Consider the following 26,416-nt stretch of genomic DNA (forward strand, 5'->3'; position numbering starts at 1 on the left):
TGAGTGCAGGGAAGAATTAACATATTCAAAAAAGTGATAACAAATATAGATCTGAAACTATGGCATTAAAATGGATTTAAGCAACAGTTTGGGGTATGATTTTGATTCATGTAATTTTTCTATGTGTTGTTTTTTTAGTTAATTTCTGACTATTTTACAGGTACTTAAAGAAAGCCATAATCTAAAGAGTCCAGTGTGTCATTGCCTAGAAAAAGTATGTTTGTGTCATATAACTTGCTACAGTTGTCATAGCACCATTTTACAGTTTTTATTTGCAATAACACCATTGTTTTTGTCCTTCTCAGTTAAAAGGGATGCATGATTACTGACAATTTCATCAGTTGGTGAAGCAGAGGGGATTTATTGTAAAAAGACAGCAACTCTTCACTTTTAAGTTCATACGTTTTATTAGGTTATTGATCTGTGAAGGTCTGACTGGGAAAGGTCCATTTTCAGCAGTGGCTTGGGGAAAAAAGATCCAACAGATACATCAAAGATACTCATAGCAAAACATTTTTTTACAAAGATACATTACATAGATGATTTTAAGACATTTAGATCCTAACATATAACTGATCTGTAGTGACACTATACAAATATAAAACAGGTACTTCTGCACTAGGCATGGTGTTAAATTCCAGCTATAAAAGATTTAGTATGCAAACGGTACATGGGCAATATGTGTGAAAAGCAAACATGAGATAAGACTCATAACACACAGATAAGGAAGGCTACATTATATATATATTTGCTTAATGGTATTTTACTCCGTTGACTGTCCTTTTGCAGGGCTACATTATAGTTGCTAGGAATAAATAAAATTCAGGAGTATGAAACATTAGCATGTAGGCAAATAGTATTAATGCTAAAAGAAGAAGAGAGATACTGCTTGGCTGACAAATCAAGCAGCGAGCTCACTTTTTGAGGGATGTTCCATGCTTAGTTGATGATATGATGGCAACAGCATCTTTAGAGAGTTCAGCTACCATACCAGCATACCAAACAGTAAAGCAGTTCTACAACAAGTGCATAGAGTCAGATGTCTGTACAGTATCAGAAGTGTGAGTGTATAGGTATCTGCAGGTAACTGACTTTAAACTAAAAAGTAGAGAATTAATTGAAAGAAATCTGTCTGATGCTAACTCTGGAACTTATGAATTAGTATTCTCCACCTTGAAAAATATGATTGATCTCAGTGCTGTAACTGTGTGGTTAATGGATGGGAAATTCCTCATAAAAGGCACTTGTCTGTGTACAGTTGTACAGACTTGTCACCTATTATGGTACTTGGAAAACAACCCAGTTAGTGTTTTTCCTAATGACTAAAAATTCATTAAAATCATACAGCTATTTGTAACAGTGCCTGCTTGACCTATTAACAAGTAATGCATTATCTGCAAATGTCTGTTATATAATTTATGATTTTGTGATAGCAGCCATGAAATGTATAAGTACTAATATCAATGGCTCTATCTCAAAAGGTTGTCCGTTTCATTTATGAAGAATATTTGGCAGAAAAGCCTGTCTCTGGGTTAAGCTCCTATCCATGGTTAAAGTATAAAGTTTCAATTAACTGTGAAAAAAAGGATTTTTCAGTGGAAGGGAAGGAGTAGCTGAGGTATTTCATGGATTGGTATGTTTTAGGAAAACCTAGAAAGTTTGCCATAGAACTTCATCTGCAAACAGGTTTCATCTCCTTTTTCCTGTGTTGTTCTGGAATACATCTGAATCCAACAATTTATTTATACCTTAGACCGAGAATTCTGTTGAGGCCTAACATAGGTATATATGGTGTCTACAAGGATGCTGTATGTGACTGTTTCTCTTTACTCTGGGTCAATAATCAAGGAGCCTCAATCCTCACCACTGACACCAGTGAGAGACAGCCACTAAAAACAGGAATGGATTTACACAGTATTTTAAGATGCAGCTCTCTGCATCAAGCACAAATTCCCCAAAGAGCACACGGGGAACATGCTCCAGACCTGGGACTGAATTCTCTGTCTCTCCAGATCCCAGGGAATATTCACTGTGGAGCGCTGTATCACATTTCCAAGTAGCTGACCCACTCTTATCTGGGTATCAGATTTTCAGACACACACACTCCTGGGAAATGCTGGCAGAGATTTACAAGCTATACCCATTCTGTCCAGACTATAGGGTAAACACGCTGCTACCAGTCAGCTACTCTAAGGCTGTTACAAGGGTATCAAATTATACTGAATAAAAACAATGCTAATATAAATGGTAGGGTGTAACCAAAGCAGCAAAGATTTTTGGAGTGGCCAAAGCATCACTAAAATAAGCGCAAGTGCTTTCAAGACATTAAAAGTATTCTCTAAAAGACCACCACAATGAAAGGTATAAAAATATTTAATAACAATTAGCTGTTTAGTAACATTCAGCTGCCCGTCAGGTGCCAGGATCTGCCACATAACGCACACACTCAGGTCCCTCAACAACAGGTACAAATATGACTCTGTCATTATACATGTGGGTGTGAATGACCTGAGACATACCTCCCTGGACTACATGAAAAGAGACATGGAGGAGCTCTCGGATTATGTAGCCAAGACAGGTATGACCCTAGCCCTGAGCAGCATCCTACCATCACCCAGAATGATACCACAGTAGAAGCAGAAAATGATTGATTTTAACAATTGTCTAAGTTTCTGGTGTTATTCTAAGGGGATCCAGTATCTGTCTACCTGGGATGACATGATTGACAGACCTTGATGCTTTGCCAGAGATGGCCGGGATTTATCACCCCTGGGCTTCCAGATACTGGCCAAGGCTCTTGCCACCCCTATAGTGCCTTTTTTAGGTGGTGTTCCAAAGACCAAATTACCACCATAACAGCTACAAACAAATGCAATCTGAGGGTCATGCTGCTCAATGCCAGAAGTCTAAATCTCAAAATGCACTCGCTCGAAGCACTCCTTAAAATGGAGAACATCGACATTTGTGCTGTAAGAGAGACCTGGTTCAGTGCAGCAGAAAGCACCCCTGCACTACCAGGGTATAACTCATTCCACACCTTTCGGCCCCAGAACTTGGACTGAAGCTTCAAAGGCAGTGGTGTTTCCATATTCATAAAGGATGCGCACACCTCCAGACTGGTCGCCCAACATAATGCATCAGAAATACTTCAGGTGCAGCTAACATTGGGTAAGACAGCTATTCAGGTCGTAACCTGTTATAGGTCCCCAACCATGTCCCAAAACTCACACTCCACATTCCTAAGCACCCTGGAGAATATTAGGGTCTAAACTAAGACTCTCGTACTGGATGACTTCAACTACCCCTCCATTAAATGGGAAAACTACTCATGTACCAATACACTTGCCCAATATTTCCTGGAATTCATTAATTCTAATGCCCTGGTCAAGCTCGTTCTTACCCCCACTAGAGGTAGCAACATCCTTGACCTGGTCATTACTAACATGGGTGACCATTGCTTTACACCAGTAGTCAACTCCTCCCTGGTTAGATCCAACCACAAACTAATCACATTGGAAATCCACATCCCTTCCACCCTCCCCCTTCCGCAAAGGTAATCACCATGAAGAACTTCTCCAAAGCTAAGTTTGAGATCATAAAACAGAGGTGGCTAACTTCATGGCACCCATGCAAATGGAAAAGAGTTTCATGACTGCTGAATCATACACCAATGCACTGTATGAACATGTACACAAAGCATGGATCTCGCTATACCCAATAGAACCAAGATGTTCTCCTCCAAAAAAAGGAAGCCAATCTGGGGGTCCCCTGCCATAAACACACTCTACAACAAAAGGAGGAAACTAATGCAGAATAACATGAAGTCCCAAGCCTGGAAAAACTCCCTTATCAGCCTCAACAAAAAGTTGAGATCCCTCATCAAATCCTCTAAAGCTAGCTATGAAAGCAGAATTGCAACAGATAGTAAAGACAATCACAAGGCCTTCTATAGTTATGTAAAGAATCTCCACGGCAATAGCCAGATTTGCTCTGAGCTACTGCACAATGGTATCTCCTATACCAAACCAACAGATATTGCCAATATACTGGCTGACAGATTCAGTGCCAACTTTACACCTCCCCCTCAAAAGACCAATCATAATAGCAGTAGATTGTCAGGCACCCAGTATTACTACTGCACAGGTTAAAACAGCACTGTCCAAGGCAAAGAATACAGCTTCTATGGGACCTGACAATATCCCTGGCTATGTTATACATGAACTACAGAGTGAACTGGCACCACACCTGTGTGCCCTTTTCAGTCACAGCTTCTCCTCAGCCTTTGCTTATACCGAATGGTGCCTGCTACAGTCATCCCTCTCCACAAAGGAGGAGTGACTACAGACCCTGGGAACAATCACCCCATTAGTCTGACAAGTCTGATATGCAAAGCTTTGGAACCCATCATCATGGACCTAATAAACAAAGGTATAGGGAATCTCCAAACTCTGGATCTCACACAGTTTGGTTTTGTGAAGGGTAGATCTTGCCTGCTCAACTTGGTTGACTTCTTTGAGTCAGTCACCAGAGCTGTGGATGAAGGCAATGTGGTTCATACAGCTTACCTTGATGTGGCCAAGGCCTTTGATACCATTTCCCATTCAGGAATCATAGAAAAACTCACTAAGCTAGGCATCAACCCATATATGACTAGGTGGGTTGCAAACTGGCTCACAGATAGAACCCGCAGTGTGAGAGTAGCTGACTCCCAAGTCAGACTGCCGACCAGTCACGAGTGGAATCAGACAGGGATTGGTCCTGAGTCCTCTCCTGTTAGGTATCTACTTCTCAAAAGTCCAGGCCAACATGAAGGGACTCTGGTTGACAAAGTTCACAGATGATTGCAAGTTGGGAGCCATTATTGACCACCCCAAGTGATGTTGACATCCTACAGAAAGGCCTCACTGAGACCAACGACTGGTGTCAGAACCATGGCCTTTAACTCAATGTCAAAAAATGTGTCGTCATCCCCTTTGGGAAAAACCTAGTTCCCTTGAATTACCACATTGATGGTAGTCCACTGAACACAGAAGGCATTATAAGAGATCTGGGAACACAGGTTGACAGCAGCCTCTCTTTTGGCCACCACATTGTCAGTGTGGTCAGAAAGTCCTATGTGGCACATTTCATTACTAAGGGTTTTGCATCCAGGAAGAAAGAGGTCATTGTCTCCCTTTACTCTTTCCTCATTAGACCAATCATTGAGTACAATGCTCCATTTGCTATGTACCTCACTAGACACCTGCAACAACTGGAGAGGCTGCAAAAGTACCTCACAAAGAGGGTCTTAGTCCTTAAACACCTGTAATATATGGACAGACTCAAAAAACTCCAACTATTTTCTGTCTCATATCACCTACTTAGAGGTGATCTGTGCTTGACTTACAAAGCCATGTCTGACCCAGTTCTGCTAGAAATGCTACATCTAAAGAAATCACAATCCATCCACACCACACACCCCAGAGACCTCAACCTCATTATCACAATCAACAGAATGTGCTGGAGGGACAGGTTCATAACCCAGAGACTGCCCATGCTATGGAATAGACTTCCCATACATGTCAAACAGAGCACCTCACTGGCCCTCTTCAAGAGAAATCTTGATGTGTGGATGGGAAATAGAAAATTCACCCCATGGATCATTCCAGTGGCTCTACTTGACAGAGGCACTGGGAACTAAGGTCGGGTGGCATGATGCCAGGGTAATCCTATGGGCTAGGCTTGTAAAGGCTCCAGAGCCATTAGCCTAGCACACACCTATGAACCTATAAGTAATACATAGAAAACATGAAAACACTAAATATCTAAGTACAATAAACACAAAAGTTTCAGTCACAGGATAAATAAAAATAAGACAGTTGGACAGATTCACAAAGGTACAGAAAAACAATAATTAACTAATCTTACTGTATTTCCTTACTGTCTAACAAATAACTGTTCCTTAGTTAACTTAATTAATGCAGCAAGGCAAGATAAGATGCTGAGCTGCTTACTCACACAAGGCAAGGTGATGAGCTTCAAAACTAAACTGAACTGAACTAACTGTGGTAACTGACACAGATCTTTTATATCAGGTTTCAAAGAAAACAAAACAAAATAAACTGCTGTGTGAGTTCCATCCTCTCAGTCTTGGTTATAGAATGACATCACATTTGGTCACCTGTCTCGGGTACAATACACACTCACAGCTTTGCTTAGATCTGTTGCAGTATCTGAAAGCTATAGAACAATTTCAGAAACTTCTGCTCTTCCCTTCTAGAATTCCTTGTTTAAACATAAACATTTATTCAGTTATAATTACACTGTTGATATATTTTTAAGACAATCATCTGTACAAATCAATGTTATAGTCAAATTACACAACATGCCTTACAAAATTCCAGCTAACTATGCTGGCATATGCTACACATGCACTGCCCTTTTCTCCCTGGTACAGATGGCAATACCCCACATCATCACACTGTATAGCTGATTCAACATCTCTAGTGCTAGTGTTGGTCCAAGGGCAGAATAGAGTGGAGGAGATGCATGAATTGATAAATACTGGATGCCCTTCTTTCCTAGAGAAGTATAGACTGGCTACTTGGCATGGTTGCTTTGTACAAGTATTGCAGGAGGAGTTATATACTCAGGGAGATTACTTACACTCCATTGCCAGGACAAGGAACTGGACACTCTGGGAGACTACTTACCATCTATTGCCAGGGCAAGATGCTGGACAGTCAGGATAGACTACTTATACTCCATTGCCAGGACAGGGAACTGGACACTCGGGGAGACTTATGACTCTCCATTGCCAGGACAAGGAACTGGACACTCTGGGAGACTACTATGCATGAATGTAAGCAGACTGACATTTCCTTCTGATCCACAAATCTTTACTTTATTGCATGTTACTTCCACTTGTGATTTAACTCTTTCTAGGCACACTGTTTGCATCTTGCATTTTAATCATGACATATATCTTGCATTTGGAATTTTCTTGTATTTATTTGGATGTGTGTCTTGCACTAGTATGAATTCTTTCATTATAATCAATAGAACTTGTCACAGATTAATGCTTTGTTTTAGTTGAACATTGTCTATCCCCAGGATTCACGAATCCTCCATGTAAGACTAAAGTAGTCTTACACGGAAATGCCAGTGTAAGAGTAAGACGGCAGCGTGCCATGCATATTAATGAGGGCACGCTGCCTCAACTCTAAGTCTAACACGGAATATGCATGAGTGCAGAGAGCAGTCCAAAATTCCACACCCCTGCAAGTCTAACAATAGGGAAATGTCAACTGACATGAGTGAGTCCGCTCAAATGTGTACATACCCAACACTACACTCCCCCACATTCTAAACCCCAGTACAATAATAAAATGTAAAACTATTTTTTTTTTATTATTCCCGATATAACTGGCCGTAATTGTGCTTGTTTGCCCATTGCTTAGCTATAGTTAGCAGTCAAGACATCGAAGAGGATAATAAGAAACTTATATGCAAATTAAGCAAAATAGCAATAGCGTACTGGTAGAACCTTCGCACTAAGAGGTGGCATTCCCGGTTCGAGTCCCACCACTCCCCTTTTTTATTTTCTGTTGGAAATCTGTATATGAAAAGAATTCCTAACATTTACCAATGAAATTTTAGTAAAAAGCATTGAAATGGTCTATGTAGTAGTGAACGAATTATATATATATATATATATATATATATATATATATATATATATATATAAGAAAGTGAAATGGTTATGCATACTGATGAATGCATAAGTAATGTATCTTAAGCAATGTGAAGCACTGCTAAGCAAAGTTTACCAGTATTAAGCACACTTCAGTATACCCTAATTGCTCATAGCTTAGCACTGCTTTAACTAGCACAATAGCATTGTACGGAGCGTGCATCGCACCAACTAGCGCAAACAGAACATGTTTGTGCGTAGCTGCACACTGCGCTAACCAGCGCAACATTGGGAAACATAGAGCAACGTAGAGCAACATCGGTCAATGTAGAGCAATGTCGGACAACGTTGAGCAAAGTCAGTAAAACATAGCCACACCTCCTAGCCGGTCTGGCCAGTAGTGAAATAAAAAGCAATGACAGGTCTCGAACCCAGGATACTGTGCACCATAATCACAGTACTGAACCACTAAGCCATGACAGCTTTTCATAAGTATGCACTTTCAACACACACATACATATCAATGTAAGTTTACTAGTTGCTAAGCAAGTGTACCTTCAGCTGCATTTTTTCAAAACTGGCCCATCACAAATAAGTGTGGGAAATGATGCATATTTAAGCTCCATACGCGGGAATACTAGCCATAACTGGTTGTAGCTCCCATCTGCAGGCAGCAATGGCCGGTGCTGGAGAGGGCTCTTGTTTTCGAGCGCAACGTTGGGGCATTGAGGAGCCAAAAGTAATGGTTTGGCTCCTTGTCCACAATCATGTGGATAGACTCCTGCGGGGCCAGTACCAGGGCACCCAATACAAAGCAGAAGACTGGGACGGTCTAGCTCATGAACTCACCAGTGCCACAGGCATCCCTCGGATGGGTGAGCAGGTCAGACACCACCATGCAGACCTGAAAAGACATAAGGCTGATCAACTGGATCAGTGAATCCAGGAGGCCCATGGGATGGCAAATGCCCCACTACTGAGTAAGTAGCCATGGAATTAAGTATGTAAGAATTGCTATTCTAGTGTATAAATAAACAAATAAATTCTGGCTTTGCTCTTGTACCAACCCAGACTAGCCTGTAGACACCCTCGTGTTTGTTATAAACTTTTTCATCCACTTGTATTTCATCTTCTACTCCAACTGAGTTATTATCCCTTTATTGTAAATATTACTTAACTCACTAGAAAAAAAAAAAAAAAATGTTTGTGTTTAAGATTTGATACCTTATTATATTGTTTTGATAGTTGCTAACCTCTGACCTCACTTCTTTCTGACCCAAAATTATTCTGATTAGTTAAGATATTTAATATGTGTACCTACATTTTTTCCCTTTGTATAATACAATTGTACTTTGTCTTTTTATGTATTTCCAATAACTGTTTCTATCCTCTGGAGCTTTTCTCCCCGGGCCTCCACTGAAAATGGACATTAATCCAGCTGGACTAGCCCGGTCAACAAATGTAAAATAAAATAAAATAAATAAAATACTATGGATAGGTATGTCTCAATATTACTTCAATTACTTCACAGCTGCAGTTGTCCGTGCTGCGAATCGGCAAGCCTATGCAGCTAGGCTGCTAAAGCTGTACCACCAGGCACGTTAGTAAGTATTCTGCTTCTACTGTTATGTAAAATAAATAAGACAGTCTGAAAAAAGTGTTTAAACACAATAAATATAGGTATAATAATTCTCTAATAATTATTCTGCATGTACTGTCATATAAAATAAATGAGAGAGCCTCTAGAAAAGTGTTTTAAGTCTTTAATAAAGGTATAATTCCTGGAGTGTGTCTGTGTCATTTTCTTTGATATGTTGTTGTACCCTTGCATTATAGAAATAGTACTGTTGTATTAAGAGCTGTTAACACACAGTTGGGTAGGCCCATATAAAGTGGATGAAGGGAGTGCCAGAAGCTTTTAAACATATTCACAGTCCTCAACTGTTGGTTCATGCCCAGCATGTACAGGTTAATCTGGCACATGAGTAGCTTGGTATTGTGTTCCCCAGAAATGTCATTGTGCTGGCAGAAATGTATGGAGCTGTTAACATATAACTGATAATTTCACCTAAACACATCTAGATAAGTATATGAAAGTAGAGTTGTGAGTGTACCATCTCAGCAGTAGTGTGTCTGAGCAACTCACAAAATATGTAGCAGTAACATCTGCATCCCGGACAGTTTGTATGTCAGATACAGCCCATGTATATAAAGATCTAGCAAAACCCATTTCACAATCTAAAGACAATTGTGTAGTGTAATAATACATGTAGGGGACATATAACTGCAGTCAATAGGAATGCAGTGTAAACTAGGATATATAAGTTGTTAATGGAGCTATCATTTTCCACCCTACCGTATGTGCATAAAAAATGCAATTCCATACATCAATGGGTATGTGTAATCTCAAAACATTTGTTGGGACATATGTCCTATTGGTTTATAAATATTTGCATTTATTTCAATGCACGTGCCCTGTTCAAATACCACAATATTGGTGACCTGTTGCCATTAATTAAACCTGCATGCTGTTGTAATGTCCACTGTTGTCCCATATATGCATGTGTCATGTTTGCTGTTCAACTGTTGGAACTCTGCTGTGTTGGGTTAATGGGAATACTTCTGCATGCTGTTATAATTAATTGGGAATGCTGTTGACTGTTACTAACCCATATTTTCATTAAATCCTCCTAAACATAGAATGTATGGGAAGGCCGGTCCCAGCGGACCCACCTGTCCCACCTCAGCTGGTGATGGCACCTGGCACCAGCAGGTACGGTGCCCAGCCTGGGACCTCCTCCTCCAATGGCCCTGTGCCACCTTCAGGTGGAAGCACTGCAGGGGATGGGCTCATGCCCCCGTGCATGCGTGGGCGGAGGAGGGCCACCTTCACCCTCCGAACAGTCTGGGCTGTGGTGCGTAGGGAGATCGAGCGTTCTGTCGCTGATCCTCTACACCAGCTTGAGGCACGGGTGGCGTGACACATGAGTGAGCCTGCCCCTCCTATGCAGCCCCCAGGACAGCCACCCTCTGGGCTGTGAAGGTGCAGTGCTGACTGCCCATGGGTGGGGATTTCAGTTCCACTGTTGCCATCTGTGTGCTCATGGGCTTGCGATTTCCAAACATCCTTCCCCGTCAATGGTGTTCACCCACCATGTGTCATATTCCACCTCTGTATGCGTCTTGTTTGTCTTGTCTATTAACCTTCCCAACCTACCTCCCCAAATATACCTACTATCCCTTCCCCACATTCCACTCTCACCTGAAAAAAAGGGCAATCTGCTCCCGAAAAAAATTACGCCCCATACATAGCTGCCCATTTTTCACACATGTCCGCTGGACACATAAACTGGCAGTACAACATATTTTGTTGTCCTCACCCCTCTCACAGGGGTTGAAGGTTTCATATTTCCCTCCAAATTTACTGCATATGCACAGCTGTTGCTGTTAAAGAAATGGGCAGCTATGGGCCTTCCCTACACCCGTCCTGCACATCCCGAGCTGCTTTCCCTACTGTCTTCCCCTCTTTGTGTCCCGTTTTCACCACATTCCTATCTCCCCATTTTTTTTTCTTTCAAAGAAATGAGCAAGGGGTTAGCGGGAGTAAGCACTTTTAAGCAGTAGTTAGCGGGTTTGCGCGAGGGTGCACCTGTGTACGCTTGCGTGCACTTAGCTAAGCATAACGCAAACCCACGCAAACCCACTTACAACTGCTTAAAAGTGCCTTAGTCACTCTGCATGTCAGGGCCTTTGTTCTGCTCAGCAGCAAAATAAAACACCTCTGTCAGCCTCGGACCCCAGACCTTGTACACACTAGACTGCATGAAGTACCACTAAGCCATGGTAAACATACAACAAATTGGTGCTGAAATAAATATATCATGCAACAGAATGAGTGAATGTAAAGGACAAATAGGAATGCCATAACACAAATCCTGTTCTGTGGATCTTTACCAGCAGTTCTTGTGGAATTGCATTACATGACTGTGAAAAGAGAACCAGCCGTTCTAGCAGGAAATAATGTTACAGCAGCATTTTACAACCCCCACACAGTATCATAGCAGGACAAACACTAGCATATCTGATTAGGGCAGAGACCATATTTCCCAACTATGACTAATTTTCAGGCATGTCCCTGATTTTGAGACAGGTTTTAGCTGTGTCCCTCTGAAATCCTCTGAATGGTACTGACGTTAGGCAGAAAGGTGGGGAATTACATGTAATGAATAATGACAATAAGTAAGAGTTAGACACTGCTTGTACTTCAGAAAATGTGTATTAATCCATATGCTCTGGTTCTCTCTAAGTCTCAAATTAATGTCTCTAATATTGTAAAGGTGTACCTCACTTCTACCTACTTTTCCCTGAGTCTGTTCAAATATGTACCTGAGTGTTTGAGAGGCCTGGCAGAGGCAGAAACACACAGGCATATTAGCTATTCTGCTGTTACACACTGTGCAAATAGCTTTGGAAGGAGTTCCAGAAGCATACCCTTATGTAGGAGTACAACACTGAAAAACCAAGGGATGTAGCCATGTACTGGTATCAACCAACTGTGACAATGCCATTGTTCCAGTGCTGAAAAGATCAGTGTGGTGCACAGACAAAAAATAACAGGCTAACCTCCGGCTACCATCTGGATAGGTCCACAGTTGGGAGCTACGTAGACAGACTACTTGCCTTGGTAAACTAACAGGTACACAGCAACCCTTTAAGTCCAGCTAGATAAAGTTCACACATTAATACATAATGCTCTCTGTCCTTCTGCACCCCTACCCAAATGTACAATATACCTGTGTGTTCAGGGTCCACCAAGGATGTAGGTAGGCATACTCAGTACTGAAATATGTCCAGTCCAGTTTCCTTGAGCATCCTGTGCTAATGTCAACACTAAAAAAACACAAACTGTTCAAATGTGAGTAAATTAATATTCGCAATATAGCAGTTCACAAACAGTTCATGTACCAAATTAATACATCTCAATAACTACTTTTGTATGGCAGTTAATTGTATAAGTAGAAAAGAAACTACATACTCCCAAGTATCTTGTGTTACCATTTGTAGGGGTGAGTACAGTTCTACACTGGCAACTCTGTAGTAGAAAGGGCAACATTCAGATCTGAGTACAACATTTAAATCACTGGCTACACCCTTAGCTTCAAATATAAGAACTATACCAACCTTCTGACTTACACAACGGTGTCCACAGGAAACAAGCATGGGCCCCACTTTAGAAAGCTGAAAGGGCTACACCTACCTGACATAGCAATTTATAGTATTGGGTTGCTATGACAGTGAGTACTACAATTACCACACAGCAGGCTGCATGCAATTACCAAATGGTGGCCACCAATTGGTGCAGAGGCCATCACATGCACATGTGCAGATACTTATAAAAGCAGGCTGTACTTGCTGGCCGCACATGCAATCATCCCATTGCAGATGCTGAGAGAGAGAGAGAGAGAGACAGAGACAGAGACAGAGAGAGAGAGACACACAACCCCACCCACGCCAGGGGGAAAAAAAAGCCAAAGACACACCAAACTGAAAACAATGGACACATACAAAGGAAAGGTATGTAACAGATATGTATTTACTGGCATGTAGTAGAAGTATTTGAAGACAACTCTACATACTTAGAAACATCAATATGTGGCAGCAGTACGTATCTATGCACAAATGCCCTGCATAACTACTGCCATGGACAAATCAGTGTGTATCTGTGTGCAGTGGGACATAACTGTGATATATGTAGCTCAGCATTAAATGTCAAACATTTGAAGCATGTTATCTGTGGTCTGTACAGTAGTGTGGACAATGGCTGCTTGGGGGAGTAACGCATACAGCTATATAACCATGGATGTGACAGAGTAACACATGCATGACAGTCATATCAATGTGTAGCTTAGCATTGCAACTGCTGTACCAGGCTAGTATGCTAATCTAGCATTTGCAGCTATGTATACACCCCCTAATATTACAGTGTGCTCACACGTTACACCTGTTCATGTTGCAGCAAGGCCCAACAGGTCAGCCGTGAGGTCCAGGGACTTACAACAGTGTGGACCTTGTGTGTGTATGGCACACACATATGAAGAGATATATCTGTGTCACATATATCAGCATCTGTACATGTGCATAGAGCAAGGGACATACTGCACCTGTTTCTGAAGGGAGGTCATATATATGTTGGTGAAGGTTGTTATGTGTATATATGTATGTAGGTAGTAGTGCGTGGCAAACAAGACAGCATACAGTGCTGGTATATGACATGTGGTGGTTAAACGCTGTGGGTGTGATTTGTTAGGTTTGTAGTGTTGCAGCCAGTGAGGCCTGCTAAAGCCACATGGGCTGAGAACACCTTCAGTGCATTTGGCACAAGACTGTGCAATATCATTACATAACTGTATACCTCACATACTTTGCATAATTGATATTCCCACCATGAAAGGTGTACTGTATATGTGCCTATATGTATATCTATATGTACACCTATGGATGTTTATATGTATGTGTGTGTGTGTGTGTGTGTATATATATATATATATATATATATATATATATATATATATATATATATATATATATATATTTATATACATATATATATATATATAGAGAGAGAGTCATATTTACTGCGACAAATGCCTGGTGACAAAGCCATGGCCTCTGTACCCATGAACTACCACATAGGTGGTAGTCGACTTAACACCAAAAGTGTGATAAGAGACCATGGGACACAAGTGGACAGTAGTCTCCCCCTTGATAATCACAGTGCCACACCAGTCATGTAATCTGTCTACATGGCACACCTCATCACAAAAGCTGTGTCATCCAGGGAAAAGGAGGTCAGTGTTCCCCTCTACTCATCACTCACAAAACCCATTATAGAGTACAATGCCCCTTCTGGTATGTACCTCACAAGACATCTACAGCAACTGGAAAGGCCACAGACAAACCTCACAAAGAGTAATACTGTCCTCAAACAGATGCCCTATGCAGACCGTCTCACAGAACTACAGCTAGACTTTGTCGCATACCGGCAACCCAGAGGTGACCTCTGCCTAACATACAAAGCTATGTCAAACCCAGAGCTGTTGGACATGCTACACGTAAACAGATCATAATCCTTATGAGCTACATGCTCTAGAGACCTAAACCTTGTCACCTCAATAAACAGAACATGCTGGAGGGATAGATTCCTATCTCAGAGACATCCCATACTCTGGAACAAACTACCTATCAATAGCAAACAAAGCTCCTCAGTAGCACTCATCATGAATAGTCTTGATGATTGAATGGGAGATAGGAAATACACCCCGGGAATCACCTCTGTGACTCTGCTTGACAGGGACACATGAACGTAAATTACTTGGGTGTCTATGGCCAGGGTACCATCAGGCTAGGCTTCTATAGGCCCTAGGGCCAATAACCTATTACCTACCTATGAACCAATACACACCCACTTGTACTTGGTGCAATAATTGCTATGTGAGATTGACTGAGTGTGATGGTGAATGTGTTGATGAATGTGTCACAGTTGTGTATATGTGGTATAGCTTAGTGGGAAACTGTTTCTGTCGTGGTATTATGTGTCCTAGCTCTGATCCCAGCAAAAGATGTGTATGCTATTGCTAGCCAGAAAAAGCAGTATGGCATATAGTCTGATGTAGTCTCTTTGTGTTAACTGGGGTGTGCCACTGGAGGATAAAGCAGTACATGTATGCTCATTGATTGGTACTGCTGGTAAATCAAACCCCTGTATGAACTGTTGTATTACCTGAAGCTGTAGGCCTAAACAGCACAGTATGGTGTATGTACACATTGCTTGGAAACAGTGTTTTGTGTGTTCCCTGTAGTCCTCACAGATTACATACCTCAGCCATAAGGGTTTGTAAGTACTGACACACAGTACTGTATGGTACACACGTAAAGCTCATATGGGTTGCCATACCTCTGTGTCCTGTATGTATGTCTGAAGTGTGTGTGAGTATGCCTGTAACATGCCCTCTGTCATATTTGTGTTACAGGATATAAGTGCATAACTAGCAACATGTATAGTTTAGTACAGCAGTATGCCACCTATAGTCACGAATGTGCACATATTGTAGGCAGGAGGTTCTATCAACAACTAGTGCGGTATACTGGTAATACTGTAACTGGACTTTACAATCATTGCAATGGATTACATATTTTGTTATGCATTAGCTTGATATATACCTCCTGTGGCTAGGTGATGCATTGTGTCGCATACAGTGTGCCATGTACTGTTGCATAGTCTTACATAGTGGTTTCTCTTTGTTGCTGTGCAGAAAATGTTTTAATATATAGAGCGTGTCAGGCACTGTCAGGCAGTTGTGGGTTGAGCACTGATATGTGGTATTGAAAGTGAGTATCCTCTGACAGACAATAGTTTGCTATTTATGGCAGTTCAGTGATATTTGTACTTTAGAATGTTAAGTGTGCCACATGACTTGCTCACACATATTGTTTCATTGTCTTCCAGGGTCATGGCCCACCATTACAATCCTGCCTGTAGTCGTGCAGAGGATGAGAGATTAACCACCTGTCTCATCCAAAACTACACCCTGCTATTTTCAAGAACCAGCCAGGACCAGTATGAGCAGACTGTGCTGTGGCAAGATGTTGTCTGTAGGATAAATGACATAGGCATGCATAACCGGACATATGAGCAGGTACAACATTACTGTAGTGATTTACTTAGACATGTCCGGCAGCATGTGTCTGATGTCCGTAGGCAACAGCTTGCCACAGGTGATGGGGTTGCCACCCATCCCCCCCCCTCACCGGAGTGGAGGAGCTGCTCCTGAGCCTGGGGGCTCCCGGCCAACAACAAAAGCACACATGTATCATCATGGAGGCCGGAGTCCCCCAGAAAGTTCACATGGGGTGTGCAGGTAAGATGGCATATCTGTAGACTACTGTTTCCTCTATTGTTAAAGCATGCATATGTGGGATGTGTACTGTATAGTTAGAAGATGTGGAGTCTGGTGTTGTTCAATACTGATAATTTGGAACATCATGTGTAGGACTGTGACTGTCAACCATTGTGCTACTGTAAGATTGCAAACCCACAGTAGCAATGCCACAGTTGTTGCCACTGACAGACTGTTTCATATCCTTGTGTGTCCCTCTGGTGTGACAGCAAGGCAGCATACCTATGCTGGTGAGTGTGTTCTACATTTAATATTGCAAATAAAATGTGCATGTCATAGGTGAGGTGTAGGCCATGTACACATGTAACACACCTACGCATAATGCAGGCTGTGCATGTTTGCTGTGAGACTATGCACATCTCAGTAACGTGAGTGGCTGCCTCAAACACATGCAATACACAGAGCATCCCAAACAATTGTGGCTACACTATAGTGGACATTGGATAGGCAATCGATACACATGCACATGACATACACAACTCTGTCATATGCAGTACATGTTAATATGCTACACATGGCGTATTCAGACACACGCTGTAAGGTCACACTCCAGTATCCCAAATGTCATCCACAGAGCACACATAATATACCTGAGGAGTAGAGGCCTATCATGGGGCAGTGCAACACTCTTCAATACACAACATATTCATGTTAGGCAATGCTCCCAATTGGGCACCTTACAAACTCATGTAACAACTGGCTGTGAAATGGTGAATGTAGCCATGGTACTGCGGTTCAGGTACAGCATGATAGGTGCTGGTCTGGCACACATAAGTAGCCCTGAGTGACCACATGAAGCTGCATGATGATGGCTCATGGTACAGCATGCCATCCAGTTACAGTAACTGCAGTACTACACATAGCATTCATTGCTATACACCACAATGTTTATGTGTGTGCAAACATATGCACCTATACACAATATGCATAGCGATCCCCATTTGCACAAAGTGACACATATATGTCTTGTAATGCTATTGAGTGTATAGGTCACATGACACACATTGGGTATGTGTGATGTTTCATGTTGCAGTTGTGTTGTAGCATGCCATATCATGGCTGGCACTGGCATGTTCACAATATGTTCTACACTCACCATAACTACTGTACAATGGCTATGTTGAGCAATGGTATTCCATCAGGTATACACGCACCACTCATCCTGTGTGTATACATAGCATGCATGAGCTAAACCTGTGTCCACAATTATCTACTAAAGACACAGAAGCTCTAATCAGTAATGGATATATATGTGACACACAGATGAACATCCAGCCATGGTATGTATACCTGTGAGTGATGGTGCACAGCACATTGAAGAGCTTGTAATACTTGCACAGCAATGTTGTGTCCATGTACACATTGCGTTCCAGGGTGAGGCCAATCAATGAACAACAACACACATGCATCAAAGCCATGTATACTGTTATTACTACACTCGCACTGCATACTGTTGAGCAACACGCATCCTGCATGCTGACACATGTGATATGACTGTTTGTCTTGTGATACTGTACTCCACCATCAACCACTGTTGGGTATGTTCTGTACTGCTGGTGGTGTGTGTGTGTGTGTGTGTGTGTCTCTGCTTTAGTGAGGAGTGTAGTTGTGTGCATGTGTGCATGCGTGCATGTGTTCATGTGTGCATGTGTTCATGTGTTCATGTGTGCATGTATTCACATGTGCATGTGTTCATGTGTTCATGTGTGCATGTGTGCATGTGTTCATGTGTGCATGTGTTCATGTGTTCATGTGTGCATGTGTGCATTTGTTCATGTGTTCTGACATCATGTACAGGTCGTAAAGTGTGTTTCCTGTCTTCCTCTCACAGGTGCTGAGGTTGGGCTGGTTCACTGCAGCAGGGAACCTGATGTCACTGACACAAATAGTAATAATGAGGATAGGTGTGTTGAGGCACAGGCATGTTTGCCAGTGTCTGTTGTTGGGCCACCAATCGACAGTACACAGCTGTCTACTCCATCCATGCACACAGTCATACTGCTAATACATCCCTCATCACCAATGCCCTTAGCTGAGGGACAGTCTACAGTTGACAATGGCCAGGACAGTGTGATACTTATGGCACATGCATCCGGACACAGCAGCCCTACCCAGAGGTCTGGAATGGTACCACATAGGCAGATGTCCAGCGGTTCTCGTCAGAGCACTGCTGGTCATCATGCACCTGGCAGATGTGCCACAGGTCTTACAACCTCACGCATGTTCCAGGCTGTCAAGGAGGCACAGGCACGTATGAAACGGTACACCAGACAGGGACTAAGGGCACAGAGGGCACATAACACCGCTTTAAATGACAGTATCCATGAGCTAGCAAGTGCCATTCATAATTACACTGAAGTCATGGATAGATGTTGGGGTGAGACATTAGATGTCCTCCGCAGTGTCATGCCCACATGTCAGGACAGTGCGGGATGGGTGAGACGTCAACGTGGATGTATGCCAGCAACATCAGCAGCTGGCAGTCGCTGCGGATGTCCCTCAAGTCACAGCTGCTCCCGTAGTGCCAGTACCAGCCCCAGCAATGTTGGGGGTGGGCTGTCAATAGACCGTCCTAGAAGACCATGTGCACATGGCTCTGGACAGTCCTAGCAGGGACCTGGGTCCAGTGTACATATGTCTACCTCTGAGGATAGTACTCAGTCTGGCTCAGTACCTGATACTGTCAGTAGCACCCCTGCCAGGCACAGGTACCATATCCGTGGCCGGAGACGGTGATCTGTAAAGCCTGGCAAATACAGTCTGTGGCTGTCCCACAAATCCCCGTATATGGTAGCCACATGGTGGAACTGTGTGCATGCAGACACACACACACACATATACCAGACACCTAGGGCTAACACATACCCGCACACATTACATCAACATTGGCCCATACTAGTACTCTTGGCCCTCACACACACACACACACACACACACACACACACACACACACACACACACACACATACATGTCGATTGTATGGCTCAATGTAGGCCCCTAGCAAACCAACAACATGCCCTGTGCATATGATGAAACCTGTGCCACCTCCTGTCATCTGTAACATTGATGTAAGAACAGGCTAACATGGTGCTGATGCACAGGGTGACTTTATGGCAGTATAGCAATGTTAGCATGTTGTCAGCAGTAAAGTGTAATGTTATCCTTGAAAGTGTAGCTGAGCAGGCATGATGCATTAAAGCTATGATTGTCAATGTAGTATTGTTTACACCAGTGTTAATCCCAATAATGTATTGTCCGCCCATGTGCCACTTGGCTGATGTGTGTAGTATTGGCAGCATGTGTTAGAGAGTGGACAGTACATGTGTGATGTGTGCAGCACAGGTTTGCAGGTGTACATTTGTGAACATGGTGGAGGTGCACTGTCTGCATGTATGTGCATAGTGGACACATGGGCAGGGTGACATGCCCTGTATTACACAGTGTCAACACTCCATAGTTTCTATTGGTGGCCAGTATACATTGTACTACACACATTCTGGAACTTGGGTACACATGTGTGCATGACATGGTTTGACACTGTGCTGTGGGGGATACTGTTACTATCTGTCATTGGTTTGCATTCTGGTAGTATACATAACCTCTACAGCCTGTCCATAAACAATTGTTAGATGATGTCTTGACAACTGACACAGAGATGCAGGACACACAGTGACATTTGTACACTTCTGGAACTATACTATGCCAGTAACCAGTGGTGTTCACCTGCACCCATTCCTGGGACCACTCCTGATTGCCATATAGCTCACTTAGGTACAAGCAAACACAGTAGGGATATGTCCGTCCACGTCTGAGAATGCATACTGTGGCCTATAATGCATTATCTAGATGACACACACATCCTCCACAAGGGTATCATACAGACAGATACCTGTTGTCAAACCCATGCTGTAAAGCTATAAGCCAACTAAAGCATGGTCATCCACCTTTACAAAACATAGTATCCCCACAGTACCACATAGGTAGTAGCCCCCAACATGTTGACAGGTACCGATGTGTACATACAGCCAAGTGTTACATCATCTCTCCTTTGGTAATCACATTTCCAAAGGTTTTTTGAAATCCCTCGGTGAATCACATAAGCAATAAGGGGTCTGTATGCATATCTACAAAGGTTGTTGTACACCTATAATGAATAGCCATCATTGACAGACTTTGCTGCATTTTAACTGGTCTGAAATATACCTCAGGCATAAACCCTCACTCACACTATTCAATAGAAACCGTAATTAGTGTGCGTGACATGGATGACCAAGGCCAGGGATCACTACAGTGGCTGGGATTGTCACAAGCATACAGATGTGACCTAAGGTTTGGAAAGTGGCAGCACACTCTGGCAAAGATAACAGATGTGTTCATGGAGAAAGCAGGGTTCCCACTTCTGAAATAATTGAGGTCACATGTACATATCTGTATTTGCCACACAGCTACCTGACATGCAATGCACATACTGTTGTCATTGTGATGTGTCATACAGTAGTAAAAGCAAAACCCACAACACAGTGACCAACTGTGTCACACACATAGAACACACACACTCACCAAGTGCAAGATTCAAACCCATACCTAATTACTTTATGATACTAAAGCAATACGCATTTACACGACACACTATACACATTACTGGGAGTTCTTGTTTCCACAGGTATATTTGTAGGATGGTGACATCATCAGACTTGACAAAGACAGGTATACCACTTTTAAGGTGTTGTACTTGTCTCCAAAGAGGTTGTTCCTCTACAAGGATATACACACACTGTCATACAGTTGTCAAGTGCAGGATTCAAACCCCAACCTAACTACCTCTTGATACTAGAGCAGTATGTATTTATACAATGCGCTATACACATTACTGGGAGTTTTTCTTTCCACAGGTATATTTGTAGGATGGTGACATCATCAGACTTGACCAAGACAGGTATACCAATTTTAAGGTGTTGCACTTGTCTCCAAAGAGGTTGTTCCTCTACAAGGAGATACACACACATACACACACTGTCATACAGTTGTCAAGTTCAGGATTCAAATCCCTACCTAACTACCTCATGATACTAAAGTGGTATGCATTTACACAATGCGCTATACACCTTACTGGGAGTTCTCCTTTCCACAGGTATATTTGTAGGATTGTGACATCATCAGACTTGACAAAGATAAGTATACCACTTTTAAGGTGTTGTAGTTGTCTCCAAAAAGGTTACTCCTCTACAAGGAGATACACACACACATACACACACTGTCATACAGTTGTCAAGTGCAGGATTCAAACCCCTACCTATTTTATGATACTAGAGCAGTATGCATTTACACAACATGCTATACACATTACTGGGAGTTTTTTTCCCACAGGTATATTTGTAGGATGGTGACATCATCAGACTTGACAAAGATAAGTATACCACTTAAGGTGTTGTAGTTGTCTCTCTACAAGGAGATATACACACACTCTTATACAGTTGTCAAGTACAGGATTCAAACCACTACCTAACGATACTAGAGCAGTATGCATTTACACAATGCGCTATACACATTACTGGAAGTTCTTCTTTCCACAGGTATATTTGTAGGATGGTGACATCATCAGACTTGACAAAGATGGGTATACCACATTTAAGGTGTTGTAGTTGCCTCCAAAAAGGTTGTTCCTCTACAAGGAGATACACACACACTCTCTCATACAGTTGTCAAGTGCAGGATTCAAACCTCTATCTAACTACTTAATGATACTAGAGCAGTACACATTTGCACAATGCACTGTACACATTAGTGGGAGTTCTCTTTTCCACAGTTATATTTGTAGGATGGTGACATCATCACACTAGACAAAGTGGGTTACATTAGGTGACATTAGGTGGGCTACATAGAAGGTATTTGTAGACACTTTGGCAAAGTGATCATCAAAGCAGAGTTTACTATCTACCTGGGTCCCCTGGGCCATAATTACATTCTTTGTACATACTGGATTACCACCTATGTGGTATTTTGTGTGCACTTTGTTTTATCCAAAGGGGATGACTTTGCATTCTTTGGCATTCTGCTTGAGGGCATCGTTTTGACACCAGGTATCTGTCTCTGTAAAACCCTTCTTTAGGATGTCTGTGTCAGCCGTGGAGTCAATTATGGACCACAGTTATCAGTCATCTGCAAACTTGCTCAGCCATACTCCTCCCTTGCTTGCCTGTACCTCTGAGCAGTATCTACTAAACAGGTGGGGTCCCAGGTCCAATACCTGTGGGATGCCATATGTGACTGGTTTACAGTCGGACATGGCACCCACAACTCTGAACATGTGTGTTTGATCTGTGAGCCAGTTGGACACCCATCCTATGACATAGCTGTTAATGTTCAAGCTGGTAAGGTTGTCCATGATGCCAGAGTAGGGAATGGCATCGAAAGGCCATAGTGAGGTCCAGGTGGGCTGTGTGGACTACTTTCACGTCCATCTATGCCCTTGGTAACTGTTTCAAATGAATCAACTAGGTTTAGGAGGCAGGATCTACCTTTAACAAAGCCAAGTTGGGTAGAGTCCAGTGTCTGGAGGTCCCCATTGTCTCTGTTTATGGGTTCCATGATAATTTGCTCCATAGCTTTGCAGACCAGGCTGAGCAGGCATATAGGTCAATGGTTTCCTGGTTCTGTTGTGGCACCCACTTTGTGGAGCTGGATGACTGTTGCTGTATGCCATTCCTTGGGCATACAGCCTGTGTTAAGGTTGAGTCTGGACAGTGAATGTAGGTGAGGGTGTAGTTCTTTTTGGGGCTGGTGTAAGTCGCAGCCTGGAACACCATCCAGTCCCATCGATGCTGTGTTCTTAGCTTTGGAGAGGGCTGTTTTTACCTGCATGTCCATGAAGTATGGTGCTCTGCATTCTTCTGGGATGGACACAGGCCCTTTTGGGGGTGATGTGGGTGGGAGTTTGCACTGAACTTGTCCCCCCGGATGTGGGCAATGTAAGCTGGTTCAGTGTATTTTTTTTCCATTTTGCAGTAGCTGACAGCATTTTTGAAATTTGCCACCTAAATGTTTGGTATAGCTCACGAAGGCTTTGTGGCTGTTATTCTTACATTCCTTGGCAATTTGTCTTTAGAAACTGGCCTTGGATTATTTTATGAGCGATCATTGTTTCTTCCTAATAATGATCAGTGATGCCTTTCCTTATGTAAAGTTTGCTCTATCATGTGTTCATTCCTGCCTTCTGTTGTATAGCTTATTTATGTGTGACAACCACCATATTGGTTTCCTATTTTTGGAGGAGTGCATCATGGTTTTATTTGGCATGTCTTGATCCATGCATCCCTGTAGATGCTCATAGAATGCACTTGTAAATGTTTCTGCAGATTGTATAGCATTATCCTATAGCAAGGGTGCTTTTGAACTTTCCACTTTGGTCTTGAGAAGTGTGCTGTTTGCTTTAGAAACTTTCTTCACAGTGGTTTCCTTGACTGTGGGGGGGGGGTGTTGTGGATGTCCAGTGTGATTACTTTATGATCTGATATTACCAGCAAGGGGTTTATCTCTGTTGTGGAACACTGGTACCCCATGTTGGTGATGATTAGGTCCAGTATGTTGTCACCTCTAGTGGGTGTGGTAACCAGCTGTTCCAGAGCATTTGAGTTTTTAAACTCTGGGAAGCATTGGGCAAAGGACGTTGTACATCAGTAATTCTCCCAGTCAGTGTTTTGGTAGTTGTAATCTCCTCATATAATGGTGTTTGGTAGGACTTTTATATTTCCCACTGTTCTCAGGAATACTGAGTGAGGTTCCTGAGACAAGGTAGGTGATCTGTAGCAGGCTACAATCAGATAAGCAGCTTTGCCCAATGTTAGTTGCACTTGCATGGTCTCCAAGGCCTCATGCTGTGCCACTAACCTGAAGGTGTGAGTATCCATAAGGTAAATGGATACACCACTTACTTTTGTATTTCACTCTGGGTTTTGGGGCCGAAGATCAGAGGGATTGTGAGTGTTTTATGTGGAGCATGTCCAACAGCTCTGTGTTTGACATAGCTTTCTATGTTAGGCAGAGATCACCTCTGAGTAGGTGATATGCGAGAGAGTACAGCCGTAGCATTTTGAGACGGTCTCTGTGTGGCATGTATTTCAGGCCACTAATGCTATTTGTGAGGTATTTCTGCAGGCGTTCCAGTTGTAGATGTCTTGTGAGGTACATAGCAAAAGGGGCATTGTACTCTATTATGGATCTAGTGAGTGATGAGTGGAGGGGAACAATGTCCTATTCTATTCTGCATGAAACACCTTTTGTGATGAGGTGTGCCACATAGAAGGATTTCCGGACTACTGCGGGGATGTGATTATCACAGGTGTGTCCACTGTCCACCTGTGACCCAGGGTCTCTTATTACACTTTCAGTGTTAAGTATACTACTGCCAATGTTGTAGTTCATGGCTACAGAGTTTTTACCAAAGGGGATGGCAAAGCACTTTTTGACATTGAGCTTGAGGCCATGGCTTTGACACCAGGCATCTGTCTCAATGAGGCCCTTTTGTAGGATGTGCACATCTTCAGTAGTTTCGATTATGTCTCCTAGTTTGCAGTCATCTGGAAACTTCATTCGCCACAGACCTTCCATGTTAAAGTTTACTTCAGGGAAGTAGATACCAGACAGGATAGGACCCAGGACTGAACCCTGTAGTACTGCACTTGTCTCTGGTCTAATGTTGTACTTGGAGTCCGCTACTTTCACAGTGTGTGTTCTGTCAGTTAGCCAGTTGGCATCCCATCTTGTGACATAGTGATTTATACCTAGTTTAGTGGGTTTATCTATAATTCCAGAGTGGGGGATGGTGTTGAAAGCCGTGGCAAGATCTACATAGGCTGTATGAACCACCTTACCCTTGTCTACGGTTCTGGTGACTGCTTCAATGATGTCTATCAGGTTTAGGAGACATGATCTGCCTTTTACAAACCCAACATGGTTGTGGTCCAGAGTTTGGAGATCACCAATGTCTTTTTTTATAAGTTATAGGATGATGACATTCCATGGCCTTGCAGAGCAGGCTTATCAGGCTGATTGGGCCACTAGTTCCTGGGGTCCATGGTGGCTCCCCCCTTGTGTAGTGGGATAACTGTCACTGTGTGCCATTCAGCAGGCACAATGCCTGAGGTGAGGCTATGACTGGACATGGTAGATAGGTGTGGTGCCTGTTCGTTCTGTAGTTTGTGTAGAACACAGCCTGGGATGTTGTCTGATCCCATGGATGCTGTGTTCCTGGCTTTGGAGAGTGTTTTTCCCTGTGCAGCCATGATGATAGCAACTTTGCAGTCTTCCGTTATAGAGATGTGCTCTTTCATGGGTGAGAGGGGGGTAAAGTTAGCACTGATGGTATCTGCCAGGATGATGGCAATATCAGCTGGGTCTGTAAATTTAGTGCCATTGTGCTGTAACTCAGAGCAGATCTGAGTGTTGCCATTGAGATTCTTGACATAGCTATAGAATGCTTTGTGGTTGTCTTTAGAATCAGTGTCAATTTTGTTTTCATAACTAGCTTTGGAGGATTTTATCATGGATCACAGCTTCTTACTGATGTGGACCATGGAGCTCCTCCCCTCATGGGATTTTACTCTCTTTTGCAACAGTATTTTCCTTCTGTTGTGCAGTTTGATTATGGCAGGGGAACACAAGACTGGCTTCCTTTTCTTGGAGGTTAGCGTCTTGGCTCTGTTTGGGATAGCACGATGCATGCAGTCATGTAAGTGCTTATGAAGTGCAATTGTGAAGGATTCAGTAGTCGTAACTGTATTGTCCATC

The sequence above is a fragment of the Protopterus annectens genome, chromosome 8.part1, assembly GCF_019279795.1.
Source record: "Protopterus annectens isolate FY-2018-M chromosome 8.part1, PAN1.0, whole genome shotgun sequence".
In the NCBI taxonomy this organism is placed as follows: domain Eukaryota; kingdom Metazoa; phylum Chordata; order Ceratodontiformes; family Protopteridae; genus Protopterus; species Protopterus annectens.